We start from the raw sequence: 22,570 nt of genomic DNA on the forward strand, positions 1-22,570 counted from the left end.
AAAAGCAAACCCAGTCAGTCAAGATTTGTGCCAGCTCCTTGGGAGATTATGAAGCATAGCTTCCCTGTTCTCAAGAAACTTTGTCAAGTTAAAGACTCAAGAAACTCACAGCAATTAGGTAACAATAGATACCATACATTCAAAACCAGTCTTTTCAGTTAGAAGGACTCCTTTTAAAAGTAACTAAGTTAGTAACTCAGACAAAGGTATAACCAAAAATTAAAAATTGTAAGTCTTATAATCAGAGATAAGGACTGTTAACATTTTAGTATATCTTCATCCAGATTGTTTTTGTACAAATAACAGGTATTTTCAGTAAAGTAAGATTGCATTATAAAACTGTTTTTAACTTATTATACTCGACAATATATTATGAAAAAAATTGACAGTTTTCTTATCAAATTGGAGATTACATAAAGTTAGGAAGGAGAGCCATTGCTGAAAGAATCATCATCTAGAAAGATCTTGCCAGAAGACAATATGGGCCAAACTCACAAGATTAAATTGAACAGAGATGTCTTTCAAGTCCTTAACTTAGATTGCAAGTCTATAGATCTTAGTTGACTGCAAGCATGATAGGTATCAACAGTGTCACTGGCTTTCAAAATGCTAATGTAAGCTAGGGTGTTTGAACAAAAGCACAGTACCCAATAAAAGGGAGGAAAAGTCCTTTTGTGTGGTCTGACTGTATCTTGAGTTCTACAGTCAGTTTTATGACCCGAGTTGGTCAAAAGGACAGTAAGTGAGAAGAAAATTGTTGAGTCATAATTGCAAGAACTAGAGGTGCTTGGGAGAAGGCAATGGCACCCCACTCCAGTACTGTTGCCTGGAAAATCCCATGGATGGAGGAGCCTGGTAGGCTGCAGTCCATGGGGTCGCTAGGAGTCAGACACGACTGAGTGACTTCACTTTCACTTTTCACTTTCATGCATTGGAGAAGGAAATGGCAACCCACTCCAGTGTTCTTGCCTGGAGAATCCCAGGGACGGGGGAGCCTGGTACGCTGCAGTCCATGGGGTCACACAGAGTCAGACACGACTGAAGCGACTTAGTAGTAGTAGTAGTAGAGGTGCTTAGCTGGAAAAGAGAAGACTTTGAGGCTCTGTGTGTGTATGTATGATTGTGTACATGTATGTGTGTGGAAATTCTACATACATACAGAGTTCTATACTGTAAAAGAACAAGGTGATATATTTTGTGTAACTTCAGAAGGCAAAAATAGCTGGACAGTTCTGAGATCATCCTCATAGCACTGAACAGAGGAATACTTTTTCAACCATCCACACTGTCCAACAGTGGAACAGATTGTCTTTGTGATGGTAAGTTCCCCCTTTCAAGTATTTCTTCTTACTCCCTAACTTTATTTTTCAAGGCAGTTTATCTCAGTGTCAATATATACCTGTCCTAGCTCCTGTGATTCTGAGAGCTGTTTAAGGAAGATTAGGCCAGCAAGAGGACTTCGTTGGAAGCTCAGATGGTAAAGACTCTGCCTGCAATGCAGGAGACCTGGAATCAATCCCTGGGTCAGGAAGACTGCCTGGAGAAGGAAATGGCTACCCACTCCAGAATTCTTGCCTGGAAAAGTCCATGGACAGAGGAGCCTGGCAGGCTATAGTCCAGGGGTCACAAAGAGTGAGACATGACTGAGCGCACAGACCAATGAGTGTGCAAGGTATAGGACATAAACAGAGAAGTAAAATCTCAAAAATATACAAGCAACTCCTGCAGCTCAACTCCAGAAAAATAAACGACCCAATCAAAAAATGGGCCAAAGAGCTAAATAGACATTTCTCCATAGAAGACATACAGATGGCTAACAAACACATGAAAAGATGCTCAACATCACTCATTATCAGAGAAATGCAAATCAAAACCACTATGAGGTACCATTTCATGCCAGTCAGAATGGCTGCGATCCAAAAGTCTACAAGCAATAAATGCTGGAGAGGGTGTGGACAAAAGGGAACCCTCTTACACTGTTGGTGGGAATGCAAACTAGTACAGTCACTATGGAGAACAGTGTGGAGATTCCTTGAAAAACTGGAAATAGAACTGCCTTATGACCCAGCAATCCCACTGCTGGGCATACACACGGAGGAAACCAGAATTGAAAGAGACACGTGTACCCCAATGTTCATCACAGCACTGTTTATAACAGCCAGGACATGGAAGCAACCTAGATGCCCATCAGCAGATGAATGGATAAGAAAGCTGTGGTACATATACACAATGGAGTATTACTCAGCCATTAAAAAGAATACATTTGAATCAGTTCTAATGAGGTGGATAAAACTGGAGCCGATTATACAGAGTGAAGTAAGCCAGAAAGAAAAACACCGATACAGTATACTAATGCATATATATGGAATTTAGAAAGATGGTAAGGATAACCCTGTATGCGAGACAGCAAAAGAGACACAGATGTACAGAACAGTCTTTTGGACTCTGTGGGAGAGGGTGAGGGTGGGATGATTTGGGAGACTGGCATTGAAACATGTATAATATCATATAAGAAACAAATCGCCAGTCCAGGTTCGATGCAGGAAACAGAATGCTTGGGGCTTGTGCACTGGGATGACCGAGAGGGATTGTATGGGGAGGGAGGTGGGAGGGGGGTTCAGGATTGGGAACATGTGTACACTTGTGGCAGATTCATGTTGATGTATGGCAAAACCAATACAATATTGTAAAGTAATTAGCCTCCAATTAAATAAATTTAAATTTGAAGGAAAAAAAAAAAAAAACAGAGAAGACAACAGAATGCAGGAAAACCGGTACAGAAAACGTTTTCTCTCACCAAGTCTTCATTTTTCTCTTCTCTTCTCCCCATGAAAAAAACAAATACCAGAAGAACAGAAGAGGAAAAGATATAGTCAAAGGATCAGCAGTGGAGACATTGGAAAAAGCAGGACCTCACACTGGAAAGTCTCAAAAGGAAGTGAAAGCAGGAGCCAAACTGCTGGGCCCAGAGTGGGTGGAATGAAAAAGATAGATGGTTGTAGAAGAGATAACTAACGAGGCTCTGATAACTCTAATTTTCTGGGCCTTGGTGAGCTTTGCCTATGCTTCAACTAAATGGAAATATAAATAGCTGAGAAAGAAGCCAGTGGATGGGAACTGACATAATGGACTATTGACTCTCTGAGATATAAGGGACCTTCTTAAAAGCATAATATTTTACGTGGTCATTTGTCAGGCTTCCTCTGGGTGAGCGAGCTCCTTTGGGGGAGGTAAGTGGATTGGCTAATCTTAGTGTTTTGTTTAATGTACACCTAGTACATTGTGCTAGAGATCAGTTAGCTTCACTGAGCAGACAGGAAGGGAAAAAGACATAGGCACCCACCCACCCTCCTCTTTCTCCCAAGGGGCTTTACCAGGCGCGTGCCCAATAAAAGATCCAATACCTACTTTCTCCTCCCTTCCACTAGCCTTGCCAGACCATCAAGATCCCTGTCTGAAAGAACCAAGCCAGTCTTCTCTTCCTGCTCTCACAGAGTGGAGTTAGTCCACAGGCCATCCAGGCATTTACCCAGTGGACACCACCTCCTATTAAACCCCCTCACTCCACCCCGATTGTCTCCACATGCATATACCCTCAGCTCTATGAACCTGTATCTTCCACCTCTGTGCTCAGTGCTGGGGGTGGGCGGGGGGTGCAGTTTCCATTATGCCCCAGTCCAAAGTGATTGTCCACCCCACTCCCCCATACCCTTATTGTCTTCACCAGCAGTCTTTAATGGACTTGGAGCTTGTTAAAAAACAAAAACCAACCGAGAAGCAAAGGCTCCAACTCAGAATTTCCAGGAATACAGCCTGAGACTCTGTCCTTTTACAAGCCCCCAGCTGATTCTGATGCACAGCATTATTTGCAAACTGCTGGGTTCTGGGTGATGGTTTAGGATTTCCTATAAATTGCTATGTATTGTATGTCAGTTATGCTTGAGTTAGGTCTAAGCCTCCAGAAGTAAACCATGATCTCCTAGACTGGGACCATTCACTTATGTTCCTTGATATTTCCCTTCCCTGACACAGGAAGTGGTGCTCAGAAAATGACATTTGATGATATGAGAAATTGGGTTTTGTCCATTTTATAGAATGACAGTTTGAGGACATGCTGGTTTAACATGATTCCATCACAAAGCCTACTGTCTCCAAGCACCCCTCCCTTAAAGATTTACCCTACGGACTGGAATTTTGAGAATTTCCCAGCCAGCTTTCCCTCCTCTGGCTGTCTACTATCCTCACATCCGATATCATAGTGGTAATGCTCTCACTTCCACAACAACTTATTCCTGTTACTTCTGATACCATCTCTGTGAAACAATTTCTTAAATTTAAAATTACTGTGTAATAAAAGTTCTCACCAAAGTCCTCTGTTCTCTATTACTTCATCTCCTAAGAGAAGAGAAATCTAGTTTAGGAAAAAGGCAATGTGAGCATTTAGATCTATATATAAGAGATCCAGAAATGTGTAAGAAGCTGCCTTTGGTTGGAAACACACTGATACCTCCACTGACATAACTAAAGTGGTGGATCATGTAAATCCATGAAGAAAGAGGACACATATGTTGGAAAGTAATGAATTCTGAGGTCATCTTCATATACATCTTCATCTAATGGATGAGAATTCAATGACTTCAAGGTAATTGAGCCTGTGTCATCGGAGTCTCAAAATCTGAACTGACAACACGAAGCATGTTTTTTACTGAGAACGTAAGATGAATGATTGTGTAGAATGTTTTTTCTGGTTCACACTTTCACTCAGACTGTGGCACAAATAAACAACAATTCCATTCAAGTCCATCTGCACCCATGAAACAGCAAAGCTACAAAAAGCTACAGAAATTTTTTTTTTATGTTCCTGACATTTATTATTTTTCAGTAAGCAGAAGGGCTAGTGGCTATTTGCTATTAAAACAGTTTCAATAGACAAATTCCTACATATTGACTAAAAAGCTCACTTCTCGGATGCAGGTGAACTGCTGTCTGTGAAAACTGACCAGTCTAGATCCAAGCCACTCTGAGATTCAACACAAGCTTTGCTTCCCCTTCAAGGTGGAGTCCAGAGTCTGTCTTGACAAATAGGAACACAGCCTCTCTTCATTTGTATTTCCAAACCTTTACATAAAGTCTTGCCAGAAAGTCTTCTGGTTCTCTCCACTCAATTTGCCATTTCTGCCTCCAGTTCTGCTTCCCCGGTGGCTCAGTGGTAAGGAATCTGCCTGCAATACAGGAGCCATAGAAGACTCAGGTATGATCCCTGGGTCAGGAAGATCCCCTGGAGAAGGAAATGGCAACCCACTCCAGTATTCTTGCCTGCAGAATCCCATGGACCAAGGGAGCCTGGTGGGCTACAGTCCATGGCATCGCAGAGTTGGACATGACTGAAGTGACTCAGCACATGCTTCTGATTTAGCATACTCTCTTTCCCCACCTCTGTTCCTCTCTGAATTTTATTTATGTTTCAAGGTTTGGCTCAGGTCACGTCTCTTTGGGGTTTCTCCAGCAACTTATCCTCCAACCAATCACCTCAATCTTTCAAATGCTGCAACACTGAGACAACAACATGGATTATCCCTGCTTTTCTTTTTTTTTTTTTAAGTCTTTATTGATTTTTTTTACAATATTGCTTCTGTTTTATGTTTTTATTTTTGGCTACTAGGGCATGTGGGATCTTAGCTCTCCAACCAGGGATGGAACCCAGCCCCCTGCATTAGAGGGTGAAATCCTAATCACTGGAGTGCCAGGAAAGTTCCTTGCCCTGTTTTTCATCACTAAGTATTTGTGTTTTATTCAGAGTGAGCACAATACCTGCATTTCATTATCAGACAGGTACTCCTGCCACACTTAGTAGTTGTCTGACCCTGAGCAAAGTACGCCTCATTTCCTGTTCTATAGAACACCACCCTCACAGAGTCACAGTGAAGACATAAAAATCATGGTTTGTTCACAGTCAACTATTATCATTATTACTGGTGCCTAATGCAGATGCCTGGCTCACTTGCATAGTCAGTGGCCTCATGATGCACAATGATACCCCTGACTGTGGTGACCTTGGTTTCTAACATCTAGTCTAACATATGAACTTTCTGTAACCTTCTCAAAGCTTAGAGTGAAAAAACATATTTCCATAGATACATAACACTCACATTTATATATAACTAACCCATATATAATACATCTCCCTACATTCCAAAATTAAATAATTAAAATGAAATCCAAGTCCTCAAACAAAATGAAACTGGCTAACTGGTGAGGACTCTGGGCGCATCCCTTTGGTATTTCTCTGAGCCTACTGAAAATGCCACCTGGGCAGGAGGTTTTATCATTCAACTTGTCTATCACCTGCAGATTTGGAATGCAGATCTTTAATTGTTCAGATCTGGCTGTATTTGTAGGCAGCCTTGGAGATGTGTATACAGGGGTAGAGGTCTCTGTCCACATCACATTCCTCACTTGCCTCTGGAGATGACATACACAGTCAGAGAGTTACTGCTCTGAGATAAGGCTGCGGACATCTCTATTAGAGAGGAACCTACCTGTGGTCCTGTTATGGACTCAGTCTTGCCTCTTCAAAATTCACAGGTTATAGTACTTAATCCCCAGTACGGCTGTATTGGAAGTGAGAGCTTTAGGGAGACAACTAAGGTTAAATGAGGTCATAAGAGCCAGGCCCTAATCCAATATGACTGGTGTCCTTATAAGAGGAGACAGACACCAGGGATGCCTGTGCACAGAGAAATTTTAGCCATGTAAAGATACTACAAGAAGGTGACCTTCTGCAAGTTAAAGGGAGAACCCCCAGGATAAGTCCACCCTGCCAGCACCTTGATCTTGGACTTTCAGCCTCCAGAACTATGGGAAAACAAATTTATTTTGTTTAAGTCACCCAGTTTAAAGTATTATATATACTTATGGCAGCCCTAGCTGACTGACAGAGTTGCAGATCCCACAAATGATAAATTCTCCATATTTTAACAGTAGTGTCCTCAAATAGACCAGTGAGTGAGACCCCTGACCATCATAAAGGAGAGCAGAAGATAGACCTGGAACCCAAAACAGGCCAGCGGGGGTGGAAGAAGGTGTACTGAGGGTAGGTAGAGAAGAACAGTCCAGCATACAGAGGGTTGCCATGGGAAGACAACCCATGGGGGACAGGATTCTGAAGTGGGCAGCCCTGTGTAGCTCCTACTTGGAAATACTAGGGGACTTCTATAATGAGCAGGTCAAAGAGGGTAGGACAAGATACCCACTTCCCTTCCAGTCAACCCTGACAGGGGCAATGTGGTACCAAGATATTAGAACCCCACTGCGCTGCTTCCCCTTCACTGTGGCTCTTGCCTTGCAAAGCTCTCATTATCAAAGCCTGATTTCCAGGAACTTATTCTGATCTCATTCAATGGATACACTTAAGCTGCACATTTGAAGTAATTAACTCTGTTGACTGGAAGTGTTATAATATCAAATCAGTGGGCTGTCTCAGCACACTCTAAGCCACTTCTCTACAGTTCCTCAACATGTTTAAGAAAAATACAGACAGCAATCAGATGATGAGGTCAGGGCTTGAACAGGCCAAGAACTACAGGGTATAGGGTTCAGGGAATTTTTTAAACTATTTTCACTATGCATTTCCAAGTACATCTAAACAGCACTCAATACCTCTACTACAGAACAGTTAAATGGCTCTGGTCTGGGAGTCCAGAGACCTGAGTTCAAGGCATATCTTTGCAGATAACTTCTAAATTAATGAGTTTTTTTTTCAACACTGTAAGTCACCAAGAGTGTAGGAGAGTTCCCTTTTCTCCATATCCTCTCCAGCATCTATCATTTGTAGACTTTTAATGATGGCCATTCTGACTAGTGTAAGGTGATACCTCATCGTAGTTTTGATTTGCAAAGTGAAGTGAAGTCGCTCAGTCATGTCTGACTCTTTGCGACCCCATGGACTGTAGCCTACCAGGCTCCTCTGTCCATGGAATTTTCCAGGCAAGAACACTGGAGTGGGTTGCCATTTCCTTCTCCAGGGGATCTTCCCAACCCAGGGATCGAACCCAGGTCTTCTGCATTGTAGGCAGACGCTTTACCATCTGAGCCACCAGGGAAGTCACAGTTCTCTAATAATTAGTGATGTTGAGTATCTTTTCATGTGCTTTTTCACATGGGTCTCCAGTCTTGAAGATCCATGTTTCTTTAAGAATCAAGTATGAGGATTTAACATGGTGAGATACACAGAGAGGCCAGGATCTGGAAATCTGTATTCCAATCCCTGAACTTCCTTACTAGCTCTGTGGCCTGTGGCATCTGGCCCCCTTTCCTGTCTAGGCCTCAGTTTCTTTGTCTTTAAATAATGCAGATAAACTTTCCCATCTGTAAATTCCTTTCGGTTCCAGAGTTCTGCAATGCCACAGGGGAAAAAATGTTGGGGGCGAAACCAGATTTTGTATGTGTGTGTGTGTGTGTGTATACACACACAGACACTCCCTCAGTTCTGCAAGTGGTAAGTGGTGATGCAGGGTGTTCACTAAAATCATATGATCATTCTGGATTGGTCTGTTTGACTACATGCAGCAGTCACTCATTGCTACAGCACCTCTACCCACACATAATATAATGGTAACCGACAAAATGTGTGACATTAGGTTAATAGTGAAAATATACATGTGGAGTGGAGGAAAGCCCACTCAGAGGGGTAGTTGGAGGAGGGAGACTTTGTGCATGCAAATAAAAAAATCTACCCTATTCACCCCTCTGGCTGCACTGAAATCCTGGGTACTGTGTCACGCTGAGAACTCACCACACAACGGGCTGCATTCACTGCTTTGGCAGGAGGATACAATGCCTATCCTGAAATCCGGTCAACCTGACACAGCATCCGCCACAGATTAAATAAAAATTTACCAGGTAAAAGCCAACTATGATAAACTCTCCAACAAACAAGAAGATTTGGAAAAGTATATTAAAATTTAAAAAAATTGCCTAGCCAAAACAAGGCAGCCATTGAAGTTTACCAAGTGGCTCCTTTAATTAAGGACCGTCTCCTTAAATTACACTCATTTCTCTTACCCCTTTCAGGACAATCCAGGGTGAATAATATGTTTGTTTCTGGCTGAAGAGGTGCCAAGTTGAGAGGTAGTTTTGGGTTAATAAAACTGATCCGAGCTATCAACCAGAAATCTTGTCTACTTTTAGAGACCAAGAGAAGCTGGTTTACCCTTGATTTCCAAGTATGAGAGGACAACCTAATTTACAATTTTAAAGAGTATGTAAGAAAAGTGAGAAATAAGAGTAAATGATATTTAACAGGCAACCCAATCAAAAAAGGGGCAGAAGATCTAAACAGACATTTCTCCAAAGACATACAGAAGGCCAAAAAGCACATGAAAAGGTGCTCAACATCACTAATTATTAGAGAAGTGCAAAGCAAAACAGCAATGAGGTATCTCACCTTACACAGTCAGAATGGCCATCATCAAAAAGTCTACAAACAATAAGTGCTGGAGAGGGTGTGGAGAAAAAGGAGCCCTGCTACACTGTTGGTAGGAATATAAGTTGGTACAGCCACTATGGAGGTTCCTTAAACTAAAAATAGAGTTACCACTCTTGGACATATATCCAGAAAAGATGAAAATTCTAATTCAAAAAGATAAATGCACCCTAATGTTCAGAGCAGCACTATTTACAGTAGCCAAGACATGGGAACAGTCTAAATCCATTCACACATGAATGGATTAAGATGTGGTACATATATACAAAGGAATAGTACTCAGTCATAAAAACGAAATAATGCCATTTGCAGCACCATGGATGAACCTAGAGAGTATCATACTAAATGAAGTCAGACAAAGACATATCATATGATATCACTTATATGTGGAATCTAAAAAATGATACAAATGAAGTTATTTACAAAACAAGAACAGAGTCAGTGAATTCAAAAATGAACTTAAGAGTTACCAAAGGGAAAGGGTAGGGGAGAAGGGATAAATTAGGAATTAGCATCTGCACACTTACTGTATATAAAATAGATCATCAACAAGGACCTTCTGTACAGCACAGGGAACTCTACCCAATATTTTTAAATAACCTAAATGGGGAAAGATTTTGAAAAAGAACAGATACATGTCTAACTGAATTGCTTTGCTGCACACCTGAAACTAACACAACATTGTTAACCAACTATTCTCGACTATAAAATAAGGTAGTTTTTAAAAGACCATTTTAAATAAATGGGATAGGGCAGGGGAGGGGCGAGATATGGGCAGGAAACTAACGGATCAAAACTGCTCTGTGTAGGATAAATAAGCTACAAAGATACATTTTATAAAACCAGGAATACAGCCAATATTTTATAACTTTAAATGGAGTGTAATCTACAAAATTATTGAATCACTATGTGGTACCCCTGAAACTAATAAAATATTGTAAATCAGCTCTACTTCAAAAAAATCATTCAAAAAATGTTAAAAACAGTAAATGGCATTCAGATCTACTTCTCTGTTCCTCGCTTCTCCTGCCCACCCTAACATTGTACTAACATTTGGGTCTCTTTGCTATCCAGTGTGGCCTGTGCAGAGCTGCCAGACAAAGCATTCTAGAAACAAATTGCTTTTCTTTCCTACCCAAGAACTAGTGAGGGCTTCTCATTATCAGTTAGGAAGAAGAGAAATCCCATTCAACACTGATAGAACCTTGAACAATCACTTGCTTTATCTCCCTGTCCTCATTTCCCATCTCCGAAGCCCAGCTCCAATTAACTTTCCCCATGACCCTTGGGTGCCAGCTAGTCTCTTCTTTGTCACCCACAGTCACAGACTTTCTCACATGCATCCCGTCCCCCTGCTCATGCTGGTTTCTATTTCACTTGTCCAATTCACTGCCCTAGCTTCAGCTTCTAGCAGAAAATCAGGCAGGGAGAAGATACATGATAAGTGCATGCTGAAAAAAACAAAAGAATTAAAAGGCATGGACAACCATTCCATTGGTTTTGGGTTTTTTTTCATCTAGACCCTAATGATTCTGCAGGCCACTTCACGTGAACCTTGCTGTGTGAATCCTTCAGCTCTCCATCCCACACAAACCTCTTCTTTGCCTCAAAGTTATGGGGGAAGGGAATTATTAGCCCTTGGACTAATTGGACTGCTTCCTCTATTTCTCCAGTGTGTAACCTGGAGCTGGATTCTCAGTGTGTGCACGCTCAGTTGTGTCAGACTCCTTGCGACCCCGTGGACTGTGGCCCACCAGGCTCCTCTGTCCATGGAATTTTCCAGGCAAGAATACTGGAGTAGGCTGCCATTTCCTACTGCAGGGAATCTTCCTGAGCCAGGGAACAAAGCCACCTTTCTTACATCACCTGCATTGGCAGGCAGATTCTTACCACTAGGCCACCTGGGAACCCTAGAGTCTAAGAGGATTCCCCAATTTTCATATGGAGAAAAGGATTGAAATTAGTATGTAGCAGACCTAGGTGCTGTACTGAACTTTCAGTGTGGTCTACATTGACTTGCAATCTTCTGTCTCCTCTTCCTGAATGGTGTGATATGGTCCTCATCTGCCCTCCCTATGCTATCTCTGAAGTTTGATGCTGTGTTCAGAGGGCAGGGATTGGAGCCAGGCTGTCTTGGCTTATATCCCAGTTATGTTATGTCCTAGCTGTGTGACCCTGGGAAAGTTACTTAACTCCTCTGTGTTCTCAATTACCTTATCAAAGACTTAATGTGAAGGTTAAAAAAAAAATTGAAATGTGTCAACTGCTTTGAACATGGCCTTGTACATCAAATGCCAAATTAATACTGGCTATTATTCTATCCTAACCACACCGGCCTTCTGTTACCTTCAATACACTTTCTCCTTTCTACCTCAAAACTTTCACACACATGACTCCTATCTACCTGCACTCTTGTGAGTTCATGCTTTTCTTTTAAGGTAAACGGGATCTTGTCAGGGGGGCCATTCCTGATTCATCTGCATTCTGGATTAAGTGTCTTCTGATGTGTCCCTCCAGTTCAGTTCAGTCACTCAGTTGTGTCCGACACTTTGTGACCCCATGAACCGCAGCACGCCAGGCCTCCCTGTCCCTCACCAACTCCTGGAGTCCTCCCAAACCTACGTCCATTGTGTTGGTGATGCCATCCAACCATCTCATCCTCTGTTGTCCCCTTCTCCACCTGCCCTCAATCTTTCCCAGCATCAGGGTCTTTTCAAATGAATCAGTTCTCCACATCAGGTAGGCAAAGTATTGGAGCTTCAGCTTCAACATTAGTCCCTCCAATGAACACCCAGAACTGATCTCCTTTAGGATGGACTGGCTGAATCTCCTTGCAGTCCAAGGGACTCTCAAGAGTCTTCTCCAACATCACAGTTCAAAAGCATCAACTCTTTGGCACTCAGCTTTCTTTATAGTCCAACTCTCACATGCATACATGACCACTGGAAAAACCATAGCTTTGACTAGATGGACCTTTGTTGGCAAAGTAATGTCTCTGCTTTTTAATATGCTGTCTAGGTTAGTCATAACTTTCCTTCCAAGGAGCAAATGTCTTTTAATTTCACGGCTGCAGTCACCATTTGCAGTGATTTTTGAGCCCAGAAAAATAAAGTCAGCCACGGTTTCCACCGTTTCCCCATCTATTTGACCCCTCAGTTCAGTTCAGTTCAGTTCAGTCGCTAAGTCGTGTCTGACTCTTTGTGACCCCATGGACTGCAGCATGCCAGGCCTCCCTGTCAATCACCAACTTCTGGAGTTCACTCAAACTCAGGTCCATTGAGTCGTTGATACCATCCAGCCATCTCATCCTCTGTTGTCCCCTTCTCCACCTGCCCCCAATCCCTCCCAGCATTAGAGTCTTTTCCAATGAGCCAACTCTTCTCATGAGGTGGCCAAAGTATTGGAGTTTCAGCTTTAGCATCAGTCCTTCCAAAGAACACCCAGGATTGATCTCCTTTAGAATGGACTGGTTGGATCTCCTTGCAGTCCAAGGGACTCTCAAGAGTCTTCTCCAACACCACAGTTCAAAAGCATCAATTCTTCAGCGCTCAGCTTTCTTCACAGTCCAACTCTCACATCCATACATGACTACTGGAAAAACCATAGCCTTGACTAGATGGACCTTTGTTGGCAAAGTAATGTCTCTGCTTTTGAATATGCTTTCTAGGCTGGTCATAACTTTTCTTCCAAGGAGTAAGTGTCTTTTAATTTCATGGCTGCAATCATCATCTGCAGTGATTTTGGAGCCCCCAAAAATAAAGTCTGACACTATTTCCACTATTTCCCCATCTATTTCCCATGAAGTGATGGGACCAGATGCCATGATCTTCATTTTCTGAATGTTGAGCTTTAAGCCAACTTTTTCACTCTCCTCTTTCACTTTCATCAACAGGCTTTTTAGTTCCTCTTCACTTTCTGCCATAAGGGTGGTGTCATCTGCATATCTGAGGTTATTGATATTTCTCTCGGCAATCTTGATTCCAGCTTGTGCTCCCTTCAGCCCAGCGTTTCTCATGATGTCCTCTGCATGTAAGTTAAATAAGCAGGATGACAATATACAGCCTTGACGTACTCCTTTTCCTATTTGGAACCAGTCTGTTGTTCCATGTCCAGTTCTAACTGTTGCTTCCTGACCTGCATACAGGTTTCTCAAGAGGCAGGTCAGGTGGTCTGGTATTCCAATCTCTTGAAGAATGTTCCACAGTTTATTGTGATCCACACAGTCAAAGGCTTTGGCATAGTCAATACAGCAGAAATAGATGTTTTTCTGGACCTCTCTTGCTTTTTTGATGATCCAGCAGATGTTGGCAATTTGATATCTGGTTCCTCTGCCCTTTCTAAAACCAGCTTGAACATCTGGAAGTTCACACTTCATGTATTGCTGAAGCCTGGCTTGGAGAATTTTGAGCATTACTTTACTAGCGTGTGAGATGAGTGCAATTGTGCGGTAGTTTGAGCATTCTTTGGCATTGCCTTTCTTTGGGATTGGAATGAAAACTGACCTTTTTCAGTCTGTGGCCACTGCTGAGTTTTCCAAATTTGCTGGCATATTGAGTGTAGCACTTTCACAGCATCATCTTTCAGGATTTGAAATAGCTCAACTAGGATTCCATCACCTCCACTAGCTTTGTTCATAGTGATGCTTTCTAAGGCCCACTTGACTTCACATTCCAGGATGTCTGGCTCTAGGTGAGTGATCATACCATCTTGATTATCTTGGTCGTGAAGATATTTTTTGTACAGTTCTTCTGTGTATTCTTGCCACCTCTTAATATCTTCTGCTTCTGTTAGGTCCATACCATTTCTGTCCTTTATCGAGCCCATGTTTGCATGAAATATTCCCTTGATATCTCTAATTTTCTTGAAGAGATCTCTAGTCTTTCCCATTCTGTTGTTTTCCTCTATTTCTTTGCATTGATTGCTGAAGAAGGCTTTCTTATCTCCTTGCTATTCTTTGGAACTCTGCATTCAGATGCTTATATCTTTCCTTTTCTCCTTTGCTTTTCACTTTTCTTCTTTTCACAGCTATTTGTGAGGCCTCCCCAGACAGCCATTTTGCTTTTTTGCATTTCTTTGCCATGGGGATGGTCTTGATCCCTGCGTCCTGTACAATATCATGAACCTCGGTCCATAGTTCATCAGGCACTCTATCTATCAGATCTAGTCCCTTAAATCTATTTCTCACTTCCACTTTATAATCATAAGGAATTTGATTTAGGTAATACCTGAACAGTATAGTGTTTTTCCCTACTTTCTTCAATTTAAGTCTGAATTAGGCAATAAGGAGTTCATGATCTGAGCCACAGTCAGCTTCTGGTCTTGTTTTTGCTAACTGTATAGAGCTTCTCCATCTTTGGCTGCAAAGAATATAATCAATCTGATTTCAGTGTTGACCATCTGGTGATGTCCATGTGTAGAGTCTTCTCTTGTGTTGTAGGAAGAGGGTGTTTGCTATGACCAGTGCATTCTCTTGGCAGAACTCTATTAGCCTTTGCCCTGCTTCATTCCGTATTCCAAGGCCAAATTTACCTGTTACCCTAGGTGTTTCTTGACTTCCTACATTTGCATTCCAGTCCCCTATAATAAAAGGACATCTTTTTTGGGTGTTAGTTCTAAGAGGTCTTGTAGGTCTTCAAAGAACCGTTCAACTTCAGCTTCTTCAGCATTACTGGTCAGGGCATAGACTTGGATTACTGTGATATTGAATGGTTTGCCTTGGAAACGAACAGAGATCATTCTGTCATTTTTGAGATTGCATCCAAGCACTGAATTTTGGACTCTTTGGCCCCTAGGCCCCTACATATCTGTACCATACTTACCACGTTTGCAATCTGTATAAGAGGCAGCGGTGTGATCCCTGGGTCGGGAAGATTCCTTGGAAAAGGGCATGGAAACCCACTTCAGTATTCATGCCTAGAGAATCCCATGGACAGAGGAGCCCGGTGGGCTACAGTCCATGGGGTCATAGAGTCTGACACGACTGAAGTGACTGAGTGCACACACACCATGTTTTCCCTTAGCCCCCTGTATATCAGTACCACACTCATCATGTTTGCAATTTCTTGTTCCACAAACAACTGTGAGGTTGAACAATACACTTCAAAGGTATGAAGGGAAAATATTTCTCTTTTACATCCTCGGATAACCAGCAACCAGCACAGAGATGACAAATACTTATTGGGTAAATGAATCAATGAAAGAACTATAAAGGGTATTGGAGAAGCTTCACGGGCGCGACAGGCCCAGACTTTGGGACAGGGTTACATCCAATAATGAAATTATGAGAAGCAAAATAAAGTAGATTAGATTAGCCGTCTGGAGGCCAGACAGAAAATGGGTATTTAGGGAACCGGAGAAACACCTAAACGTAGGCTCAGTTGGCCAGGGTACACTGGCCTTTCCCAGAAAACTCTGGGAAAGCTTTTCCCTTTATAGCTCTGCAGAACAGGCAGGCAGAGAGCTTAGCACTGCATTGGACAACAGATAGTGGGTTGGCCAAAAAATTCGTTCAGGTGTTTCCATAACATCTTACGGACAAACCTGAGTGAACTTTGGGGCAACCCAGTATTTTTGCCATCTATGATAAATCACCATGGCACAGAGCCCTAAAATTTTCCTCTCCAAAGGGAACGAAGGATCCAAGTCTCCTGGACAGTTCAGTAACGCCTCCTTTCAGTACCTGCCTAAATAGCAATGACCCCCCCACCCCCCACTGTGTCTTGGCCTCTTTTCACTTTTCTATCTGGCTGAAGGTGGAGGAAGTCAAGTAGGTTAGCAGGGCAGATTAGTAGGTTAGTAGGTATACAGGGCAGAAAGTAGTAGAGATGAAAATACACATTCATGGCTATGCAAAGCCCCTTCTCCCCATCTACCTCAAGAGTAGAAAATAGTTCAGCATTAAACATTGAAGAAGTGAACTTGCTCAGCGCCACGATCACCCACAGCACAGTGTCTGAAACACACTCACACATTTCCAAGCCTCGTAATTAATCAGAGGAAGTTAGAAACACATGGCAGTGGAGACACCTCTAACAAGTTCATCTTAAAGGGGTTAAAGAAACGTGTTGATTGGAGCAAGGCGGGAGCCCTCACAATAAAGACAGTGTATTCAGTGCGTGGACGTGGTTCTGCTGCGGAGGGAGACAGAAGTTCGGGATGTAAACCCCTGGCCTCCTGGGGGACTTGCCTTTCTGCAGAATTACAACCTCAAAACTTGCCCCATCACACTGTCTTTACAGTCTCTCTCATTTGGACACAGCGGGACAGTCCCTACACGTGTGTTTCAGGTTTGTTTCCTCCACTCGTGCAGGTGGACCAGATCCTGGGGCATGGAGTGTGGTGAAGACAGCAGTGCAGAGAGGAAGGCAGCAGAGTCCTGCATTGGCCATGATGCTCGCACAGAGAGGAGGAAACCCGCCCGCCTGGCTTCTGCACCATGGGAGAGGAGGGCGAAAGAGCTGAACGTTAATTCATGATCTGGAAATGATTTCATAATTCTTTTGATGGCTTCGAGGAGACAATGGGTAAAAAGTCAACTTCCCTTCTGAGTCTTTTATGAAGAGTAAAACAAGTTCAACTGGGCACATTCTTGAGCTTGCAAGTCCCTCTTCCGGGGACCCAGAGATGAAGTCTGTGATGGAGAGAATTCAATCAACCTGAGGAAATGGGACCTGTTTGGAACCCGAGATCCCAACGTGCTCTCCTCTCTGAAGAGAACCTGACTATGCCCTGAAACTGTCATAAGCATCTGTCAGAGGAGACTTCTTGCCTCTGTAGGCAGGTGCTGAGCCTGTCCTGACCCCAGGATGGCAGTGCATGTCCCTCTGGACTGCACTGGGCTGCAAGAGCCCAGTTTTAGTGCTGTAGAGCCCTAAAACTCCTCTCCAAAGGGAACGAAGGATCCAAGTCTCCTGGACAATTTAGTAGGAGGGCTGGGCAGTGCACGTCCGGAGAAACTGCCCTGGGCTAGAAGACGAGAAGGTAAATAAAGCGCCTAATGAAGCAGCAGAATGAGGCTAGCTGCCTTTCCCAGATGGGTTCCACCAGTGTCTTTTTTTGTTTTAGCTGCCTTTCCCAGCTGGATCTTAGATGCAGTACATAAGCTTGGTTTCCCTGTGGCATACGGGATCTTAGTTCCCTGAGCAGGGACCAAACCCATGTCCCCTGCCTTGCAAGGCAGATTCTTAACCACTGGACGACCAGGGAAGTCCCCCACCAGTGACTAAGTGATCTTGTGCAAAGTATCTTCTTTCTAGGCCTCAGGTACCCATTCTGTATGATGGGATAACACCGTCACTCTTGCCTTACTCAGCATCCAGATGCCAACATCTCACCTGCCAGCCAACTCCACAGCTGTATGGAAGGGTCTGCCTTTCAGCCCCTGGTGGTACAGTATCAGAAAGGCTAACCGGCGTTTCCACTCAGAGGTTGCTTTAAACACAAAGTAAACTTTTTATCCAAGTAACTAATGGCCTATAAAGAGATAAAATCGATACTGCTAATAATAGCTTTTAAAATCTTTTAAATTGGATCCTCTGTGCGCGCATTACCTACTGAAAAATAATTATTAACATCTCAAAAATCTAAGCAACAATTTGAAAGCTTTTCCACTAATTTTTAAGGGATTATTGTATTGTTGATCAGTTGCTAAATTGCTTCGACTCTTTCCAATCCCATGGATTACACCATGCTAGGCTTCCCTATCCTTCATTATACCCCGGAATTTGGTCAAATTCATGTCCATTGACTCAGTGATGCTATCTAACCATCTTATCCTCTGCTGCTCCCTTCTCTTTTTACTTTTAATTTTTCCCAACATCAGGATCTTTTCCAGTGAGTTGGCTCTTCACATCAGATCCAACTTTGCTATACTTGGCTGAAGTATGAAAGTAAAAAGTAAAAGTCATTCAGTTGTGTCCAACTCTTTGTGACCCCATATACTATACAGTCCATGGGATTCTCCGGGCCAGAATGCTGGAGTACATAGCCTTTCCCTTCTCCAGGGGATCTTCCCAACCCAGGGATCGAACCCAGGTCTCCCACATTGCAGGCAGATTCTTTACCAGCTGAGCCACGAGGGAAGCCCAATAGCAAGGCTTAATTTTATATACCTATTTTGGTTATATTTATTCTTTGTAATTTATCAGCACTCTTACTTTATAATCAATAACCTTTCTCCAAATATTTGTATACCCCAGGGGTTTCTGTTGCCCAGCTGATGGGGTGTACATTTCACTCTTCTTCAGTCTGGGTTTTTACCTGTTACCAAAATGGTCTCTTCCCAGCTTTTGTCCACAGAGAGAAGGGAAAGCTTGCTTCCATTTTTAAAATTAACTTTCTGGTTCTCACTTCATGCCTCCTCGTTTATTATATTCAATTCAGTTCAATTCAACCAGCACTGATTGAGCCCCCAGTACATGTCAGGAACTTTGCTGGCACCTGGCTCTAAAGAGATAGGTAAAGCACAGTCTGGCATTCCAGGGGTTTATGGTCTAGTGATGCTTTTGAACTGTGGTGCTGGAGAAGAGACTCGAGAGTCCCTTGGACTGCAAGGAGATCAAATCAGTCAATCCTAAAGGAAATCAACCCTGAATATTCACTGGAAGGAACTGTTGCTGAACCTTCAATACTTTGGCCCTCTGATGCCAAGAGCCAACTCACTGGAAAAGACCCTGATACTGAGAAAGACATAAGGCAGGAGATGGGAATGACAGAGGATGAGATGGTTGGAGAGCATCATCAACTCAATGGACATGAGTTTGAACAAACTCCAGGAGATAGTGAAGGACAGGGAAGCCTGGCATGCTGCAGTCCATTAGGTCACAATGAGTCAGGCACAACTTAGCAACTGAACGACAACATAGTCCAGTGGAGGAAAATACCTGTCACCAACCTTTTGTCCAGCTAAAAGGGATGTTAGGGATCTTTACAATAAAGCCCTTCGTTTTACAGAAGCTGCTACAAAGATCCAGCAAGGTCAAGTGATTCACCTTCCAAGTGCTGAGCGAAGACAGGAGTTTAGAGCCCACGTGCCAGGGGGGAAATGAAAACAAAAACTTCTCTGCCTTTCTTTATCCAGGATGTGAGACCAGTCACTGTTTTATGGCTCTGATAATCAGGATAAGTCAGTAACAAGTGATTTTAAGATACATACACTTGAGACTTCCCTGGTGGTCCAGTGGCTCAGGCTTCTAGCTCCCAATGCAGGAGGCCCGGGTTCAATCCCTGATCAGGGAACCAGATCCCACGTGCTGTAACTAAAGCTCTCTCATGCTGCAGCAAAGACACAGATATGGGGCCGCAACTAAGCCCCAATGCAGCCAAATATTTTTTTTTAATACATAAACTTAAAACCCAACATTTTGTACCTTAGAAATTTGTATTTGACATTTAGAAACTTTGAAACTATTTGGTCCAGGCAGATATTTCATCCCCTAATCCCACTGTTTCCTGCCTTTTAGCCTTCTTTGTTTGTTCTTAAACGTTAGCTGTGAGTGGGGTATCCAGCCAGACCCAATCTTTTCCTTTTTTAAGGTTTGAAAACCATTTTTATTTTTAGGTTGCAAAGATTATAAATGACTTTTTAAAGTTTCCTTGCTAATAATAGTAATAATTGATACACAAAAAACCCTGCATATATTTAACATATACAATTTGGTGAGTTTGGTCACATGCCCAAAAATGCCTAGGAAACTACCACCATATCCATCACTCCAAAAGTTTCCCTGTGTCCTTTTTTTTATTAGAACACTTGAGATAGCTCTCTTAACAAAATGTAAGTACACAATACAGTATTTATAAGTATAGGCACTATATTATATAACATCCTCAGAGCACATTCATCTTGTGTTACTGAAACTCTATACCAATTGAACAATAGTTCCCTATTTGTCCCATTCCTCAGGCCCTAGTCACCACCATTCTATCCTCTGCTTCTATGAATTTGACTGTTTTACATTTCTCACATACACGATAACAGGTAGTGTTTGTCCTTCTGTAACTGGTTGATTTCACTTAGCATAGTGTCCTCTGGGTTCATCCCTGTTGTCCAAAATAGCAAGATTCCCTTTTTTTAAAAGGCTGAATGATATTTCATTGTGTGTATGTACCTAATTGCTTGATCCATTCATTGGGGGCATTTTCATATCTTAGCTGTTGGGAGTAGCACTGCTGTGAACATCAGAGTACAGGTATTTCTTCAAGATCCTGATTTGAATTTTGAGGGGGTATATACCCAAAAGTGGGATTGCTGGATCATATGGTAGTCTTATTTTTAATTTTTAGAGGAACTACGATACTGCTCTCCATAGTAGCCATATCATTTTATGTTCTTACCAACAGCATAAATGGGTCCCAGTTTCTCTGCATTCTCACCAACACTTGTTATCTTCTGCTTTCCGATGGCCTTATCACCTGTCTGTGCATACCTCTTACCTGCATGCTATTTCCAGGGTGTTCTCGAAGGAAGCCTAGCTAGCCAGTGATTCCTACCACATACTAAGCACACTGAGGACAGAACCCTCTCTACTATTTCCTGAAGCTGTCTTCTACTGTATCCACCACTGTATGTAGGGTCCTTTCCTATAAGATCCAGGCTTTTAACCAGGCTGAAATTTTAAAGCATAACCAACCAGTCAGACTTGGCCTGTCTCAAGGGGCTGCTTCTGCTGACCCCTCTCATGTGTTCCTGTTTAGAAGCACCTCACCCCCGTAGCCCTGGAGTGATTGCAGAATATATGAAATAGCCTTCAGGGACTTGTTTAAAACGTTTTGTGTCCATAAATTCAGAGCAAATAATAGCCCATTCCATAAATGTCATGAGGCCTTAGAGATTATCTCATCCAATTACAGACAACTAAGGCTCAGAGAGGTAAAATGAATTGCCCAAATGTATATAGCTATTTGGTGATAGAAGCAAGTTTAGAATTCAAGTTTCTTGAAACCCACTACAATACAGTTTCCAATACATTATATTTCTATTCAAATTAGAAATATAGAAGTAGTGATGAATTAGTAATGAATATTTATGGAGTGCTAGAAAGCAAATGCTAGGTGCTGTGGGGGATACAAAAATGAATAAGATGAGGCTTCTCTGGTGGCTCAGTGGTAAAGAATCCACCTGCCAGGGCAGGGAACACAGGTTCGAGCTGTGGTCTGGGAAGATCCCACATGACACAAAGCAACTAAGTCCGTGCACCGTGACTGCTGGGGCTGTGCTCTAGAGCCTGGGAGCCATGTGAGCCACGACTACTGAAGCCCCTACACGTAGAGCCCCTGCCCTACAAAAAAGAGGAGGCATCACGATAAGAAGCCTGTACGCTGCAGCAAAGAGTAGCCCCCACTCTCCACAACTAGAAAAAAAAAGCCCACATGACAACAAAGACCCAGCACAACCAAAAATAAATAAAAATTTTAAAAATCTTAAAAAAAATGAATAATATGAACTTCCCGTCCTCTGGGGTCTCATAGCCAAAGAGGAGAGACAGCTCTGTAAGTCAAGCAACTTACAGAAAACTACAATAGAGATTAATCTGGAAGAGGTTGGGAGATGAGAAAGGGAGTAGTTTTAACTGTAGAGATTTAAAAAACCTAATGGAGAAGGTGTGTTTTGAGCTGAGCTTTAAAGATGAGTAGAACTGTGTTAGAGGCTGTAGAGATGGAGGACATTCTAGAGCAGTGGTCCCCATCCTTTTTGGCACCAGGGACAGGTTTCCTGGAAGACAATGTTTTCATAGGCCAGGGAGGTGGAATGGGGGATTTAGGATGATTCAGGCACGTTACACTCATTGTGCATTTACCTCTATTATTATTATTACATCAGCCCCACCTCTGGTCATCAGACATTAGATTCTGGAGATTGGGGACCCTTGTTTTAGAGGTTCAGGACACAGTGGTAGAGGCAGGTGGGTTTCTGAGCTCCCTCTGATTTCACCAGTTAATGAGGGAAGGCAGCATCTGATTCCTAGTGACTGGATGCAAGGCTTGGCACTCTGGGCTGAGCTTGGAAGTCCAGCCTCTGACCCACATCCAGTAGCTGCATGGACCATGGGGTTTACCGATTGGTCAGAAACCTAGATTGTCTGGGTT

At 42.7% G+C, this 22,570-nt stretch overlaps 1 long non-coding RNA gene across 2 annotated transcripts in view; it reads left to right on the top strand.

The window, feature by feature from the left end:
- Positions 1 to 18,207, top strand: part of LOC113905739 — a 36,509-nt gene extending 18,302 nt beyond the window's left edge. The window contains exon 3 of one of the 2 annotated variants that reach the window (XR_003514724.1): positions 16,794 to 18,207. This is a non-coding gene — a long non-coding RNA (uncharacterized LOC113905739). Of the gene's footprint in view, positions 1 to 2,848; positions 4,369 to 16,793 lie in introns of those variants that run through there. The other variant, XR_003514723.1, reaches the window with a different exon arrangement.
- The last annotated feature ends 4,363 nt before the right edge of the window (positions 18,208 to 22,570 follow it).

This window comes from Bos indicus x Bos taurus, chromosome 15 (genome assembly GCF_003369695.1).
Source record: "Bos indicus x Bos taurus breed Angus x Brahman F1 hybrid chromosome 15, Bos_hybrid_MaternalHap_v2.0, whole genome shotgun sequence".
Classification (NCBI taxonomy): Eukaryota; Metazoa; Chordata; class Mammalia; order Artiodactyla; family Bovidae; genus Bos; species Bos indicus x Bos taurus.